Source organism: Tachyglossus aculeatus, chromosome 8, assembly GCF_015852505.1.
Source record: "Tachyglossus aculeatus isolate mTacAcu1 chromosome 8, mTacAcu1.pri, whole genome shotgun sequence".
Taxonomy (NCBI): Eukaryota; Metazoa; Chordata; class Mammalia; order Monotremata; family Tachyglossidae; genus Tachyglossus; species Tachyglossus aculeatus.
Window position 1 is genome coordinate 34093471 of NC_052073.1, and position 5000 is coordinate 34098470.

Here is a 5000-nt window from a genome sequence, read left to right on the forward strand (position 1 = left end):
TGTCCCACGGGGGGCTCACAGTCTTCATCCCATTTGACAGATGAGGGAACTGAGGCCCGGAGAATAATAATAATAATAATGGCATTTATTAAGCGCTTACTATGTGCAAAGCACTGCGCTAAGCGCTGGGGAGGTTACAAGGTGATCCGGTTGTCCCACGGGGGGCTCACAGTCTTCATCCCATTTGACAGATGAGGGAACTGAGGCCCGGAGAATAATAATAATAATAATGGCATTTATTAAGCGCTTACTATGTGCAAAGCACTGCGCTAAGCGCTGGGGAGGTTACAAGGTGATCCGGTCGTCCCATGTGGGGCTCACGGTCTTCATCCCATTTGACAGATGAGGGAACTGAGGCCCCGAGAATAATAATAATAATAGTAATGGCATTTATTAAGCGCTTAGTATGTGCAAAGCACTGCTCTAAGCGCTGGGCAGGTTACAAGGTGATCAGGTTGTCCCACGGGGGGCTCACAGTCTTCATCCCCATTTGACAGATGAGGGAACTGAGGCCCGGAGAATAATAATAATAATAATAATAATGGCGTTTATTAAGCGCTTACTATGTGCAAAGCACTGCTCTAAGCGATCGGGAGGTTACAGGGTGATCCGGTTGTCCCACGGGGGGCTTACAGTCTTCATCCCCATTTTACAGATGAGGGAACTGAGGCCCGGAGAATAATAATAATAATAATAACAATGGCATTTATTAAGTGCTTACTATGTGCAAAGCACTGCTCTAAGCGATCGGGAGGTTACAAGGTGATCCGGTTGTCCCACATGGGGCTCACAATCTTAATCCCCATTTGACAGATGTGGTCACTGAGGCCCGGAGAATAATAATAATAATAATAATGGCATTTATTAAGCGCTTACTATGTGCAAAGCACTGTTCTAAGCGCTGGGGAGGTTACAAGGTGATCAGGTTGGCCCACGGGGGGCTCACAGTCTTCATCCCATTTGACAGATGAGGGAACTGAGGCCCCGAGAATAATAATAATAATAATAATGGCATTTATTAAGCGCTTACTATGTGCAAAGCACTGCTCTAAGCGATCGGGAGGTTACAAGGTGATCTGGTTGTCCCACAGGGGGCTCACAGTCTTCATCCCATTTGACAGATGAGGGAACTGAGGCCCGGAGAATAATAATAATAATAATGATGGCATTTATTAAGCGCTTACTATGTGCAAAGCACTGCGCTAAGCGCTGGGGAGGTTACAAGGTGATCCGGTTGTCCCACGGGGGGCTCACAGTCTTCATCCCATTTGACAGATGAGGTCACTGAGGCCCAGAGAATAATAATAATAATAATAATGGCATTTATTAAGCGCTTAGTATGTGCAAAGCACTGCTCTAAGCGCTGGGGAGGGTTACAAGGTGATCAGGTTGTCCCACGGGGGGCTCACGGTCAATCCCCATTTGACAGATGAGGGAACTGAGGCCCGGAGAATAATAATAACAATAATAATAATAATAATAATGGCATTTATTAAGCGCTTACTATGTGCAAAGCACTGCGCTAAGCGCTGAGGAGGTTACAGGGTGATCCGGTGGTCCCACATGGGGCTCACAGTCTTCATCCCATTTGACAGATGAGGGAACTGAGGCCCTGAGAATAATAATAATAATAATAATAATAATGGCATTTATTAAGCGCTTACTATGTGCAAAGCACTGCTCTAAGCGCTGGGGAGGTTACAGGGTGATCCGGTTGTCCCACAAGGGGGCGCTCCCAGTCTTCATCCCCATTTTCCAGATGAGGGAACTGAGGCCCGGAGAATAATAATAATAATAATGGCATTTATTAAGCGCTTACTATGTGCAAAGCACTGCTCTAAGCGCTGGGGAGGTTACAAGGTGATCCGGTCGTCCCACGGGGGGCTCACAGTCTTCATCCCATTTGACAGATGAGGGAACTGAGGCCCAGAGAATAATAATAATAATAGTAATGGCATTTATTAAGCGCTTAGTATGTGCAAAGCACTGCTCTAAGCGCTGGGGAGCTTACAAGGTGATCCGGTCGTCCCACGTGGGGCTCACAGTCTTCATCCCATTTGACAGATGAGGGAACTGAGGCCCCGAGAATAATAATAATAATAATAATAATAATGGCATTTATTAAGCGCTTACTATGTGCAAAGCACTGCGCTAAGTGCTGGGGAGGTTACAGGGTGATCCAGTTGTCCCACGTGGGGCTCCCAGTCTTCATCCCATTTGACAGATGAGGGAACTGAGGCCCGGAGAATAATAATAATAATAATGATGGCATTTATTAAGCGCTTACTATGTGCAAAGCACTGCTCTAAGCGCTGGGGAGGTTACAAGGTGATCCGGTCGTCCCACGTGGGGCTCCCAGTCTTCATCCCATTTGACAGATGAGGGAACTGAGGCCCCGAGAATAATAATAATAATAGTAATGGCATTTATTAAGCGCTTAGTATGTGCAAAGCACTGCTCTAAGCGCTGGGCAGGTTACAAGGTGATCAGGTTGTCCCACGGGGGGCTCACAGTCTTCATCCCCATTTGACAGATGAGGGAACTGAGGCCCGGAGAATAATAATAATAATAATAATAATGGCGTTTATTAAGCGCTTACTATGTGCAAAGCACTGCTCTAAGCGATCGGGAGGTTACAGGGTGATCCGGTTGTCCCACGGGGGGCTTACAGTCTTCATCCCCATTTTACAGATGAGGGAACTGAGGCCCGGAGAATAATAATAATAATAATAACAATGGCATTTATTAAGTGCTTACTATGTGCAAAGCACTGCTCTAAGCGATCGGGAGGTTACAAGGTGATCCGGTTGTCCCACATGGGGCTCACAATCTTAATCCCCATTTGACAGATGTGGTCACTGAGGCCCGGAGAATAATAATAATAATAATAATGGCATTTATTAAGCGCTTACTATGTGCAAAGCACTGTTCTAAGCGCTGGGGAGGTTACAAGGTGATCAGGTTGGCCCACGGGGGGCTCACAGTCTTCATCCCATTTGACAGATGAGGGAACTGAGGCCCAGAGAATAATAATAATAATAATAATAGCATTTATTAAGCGCTTACTATGTGCAAAGCACTGCTCTAAGCGATCGGGAGGTTACAAGGTGATCTGGTTGTCCCACAGGGGGCTCACAGTCTTCATCCCATTTGACAGATGAGGGAACTGAGGCCCGGAGAATAATAATAATAATAATAATGATGGCATTTATTAAGCGCTTACTATGTGCAAAGCACTGCGCTAAGCGCTGGGGAGGTTACAAGGTGATCCGGTTGTCCCACATGGGGCTCACAATCTTAATCCCCATTTGACAGATGTGGTCACTGAGGCCCGGAGAATAAGAATAATAATAACGATGGCATTTATTAAGTGCTTACTATGTGCAAAGCACTGCGCTAAGCGCTGGGGAGGTTACAAGGTGATCTGGTCGTCCCATGTGGGGCTCACGGTCTTCATCCCATTTGACAGATGAGGGAACTGAGGCCCCGAGAATAATAATAATAATAATAATAATAATAATAATAATAATAATAATAATAATGGCATTTATTAAGCGCTTACTATGTGCAAAGCACTGTTCTAAGCGCTGGGGAGGTTACAAGGTGATCCGGTTGTCCCACGTGGGGCTCACAGTCTTCATCCCATTTGACAGATGAGGGAACTGAGGCCCCAAGAATAATAATAATAATAATAATGGCATTTATTAAGCGCTTACTATGTGCAAAGCACTGCGCTAAGCGCTGGGGAGGTTACAGGGTGATCCGGTTGTCCCACGGGGGGCTCACAGTCTTCATCCCATTTGACAGATGAGGTCACCGAGGCCCAGAGGAGTGAAGCGACTCGCCCAAAGTCACCCAGCCGACAGTTGGCGGAGCCGGGATTCGAACCCACGACCTCGGACTCCCAAGCCCGGGCTCTTTCCGCTGAGCCACGCTGCTTCTCTAGTGCGCTGTGTTCATTCATTCATTCATTCAATCGTATTTATTGAGCGCTTCCTGTGTGCAGAGCACTGTACTAAGCGCTTGGGAAGGCCAAGTTGGCCAAGGCCAAGTCTAGGACGGGGAGACCTTGGGCAGGTAACTTCTTTCTCCGTGCCTCAGTTATCTCATCTGTAAATTGGGCCTTCGGTTCTCCCCCCTCCGGTTTAGACCGTGGGACGAAGATTCTCCGTGCCTCGGTTTTCTCATCTGTAAATTGGGCCTTCAGTTCTCCTCCCTCCGGTTTAGAAAGTGGGACGAGGATTCTCCGTGCCTCGGTTTTCTCATCTGTAAATTGGGGCTTCGGTTCTCCCCCCTCCGGTTTAGACCGTGGGACGAGGATTCTCCGTGCCTCAGTTATCGCATCTGTAAAGTGGGGATTCAGTTCTCCTCCCTCCGGTTTAGACCGTGGGACGAGGATTCTCCGTGCCTCGGTTTTCTCATCTGTAAATTGGGGATTCAGTTCTCCCCCCTCCAGTTTAGACCGTGGGACGAGGATTCTCCGTGCCTCGGTTTTCTCATCTGTAAATTGGGGCTTCGGTTCTCCCCCCTCCGGTTTAGACCGTGGGACGAAGATTCTCCGTGCCTCAGTTATCTCATCTGTAAATTGGGCCTTCAGTTCTCCCCCCTCCGGTTTAGACCGTGGGACGAGGATTCTCCGTGCCTCGGTCATCCCATCTGTAAATTGGGTATTCAGTTCTCCCCCCTCTGGTTTAGACCGTGGCACGAGGATTCTCCGTGCCTCAGTTTTCTCATCTGTAAATTGGGGATTCGGTTCTCCCCCCTCTGGTTTAGACCGTGGGACGAGGATTCTCCGTGCCTCGGTCATCCCATCTGTAAATTGGGTATTCAGTTCTCCCCCCTCTGGTTTAGACCGTGGCACGAGGATTCTCCGTGCCTCAGTTTTCTCATCTGTAAATTGGGGATTCGGTTCTCCCCCCTCTGGTTTAGACCGTGGGACGAGGATTCTCCGTGCCTCGGTTTTCTCATCTGTAAATTGGGGCTTCGGTTCTCCCCCCTCC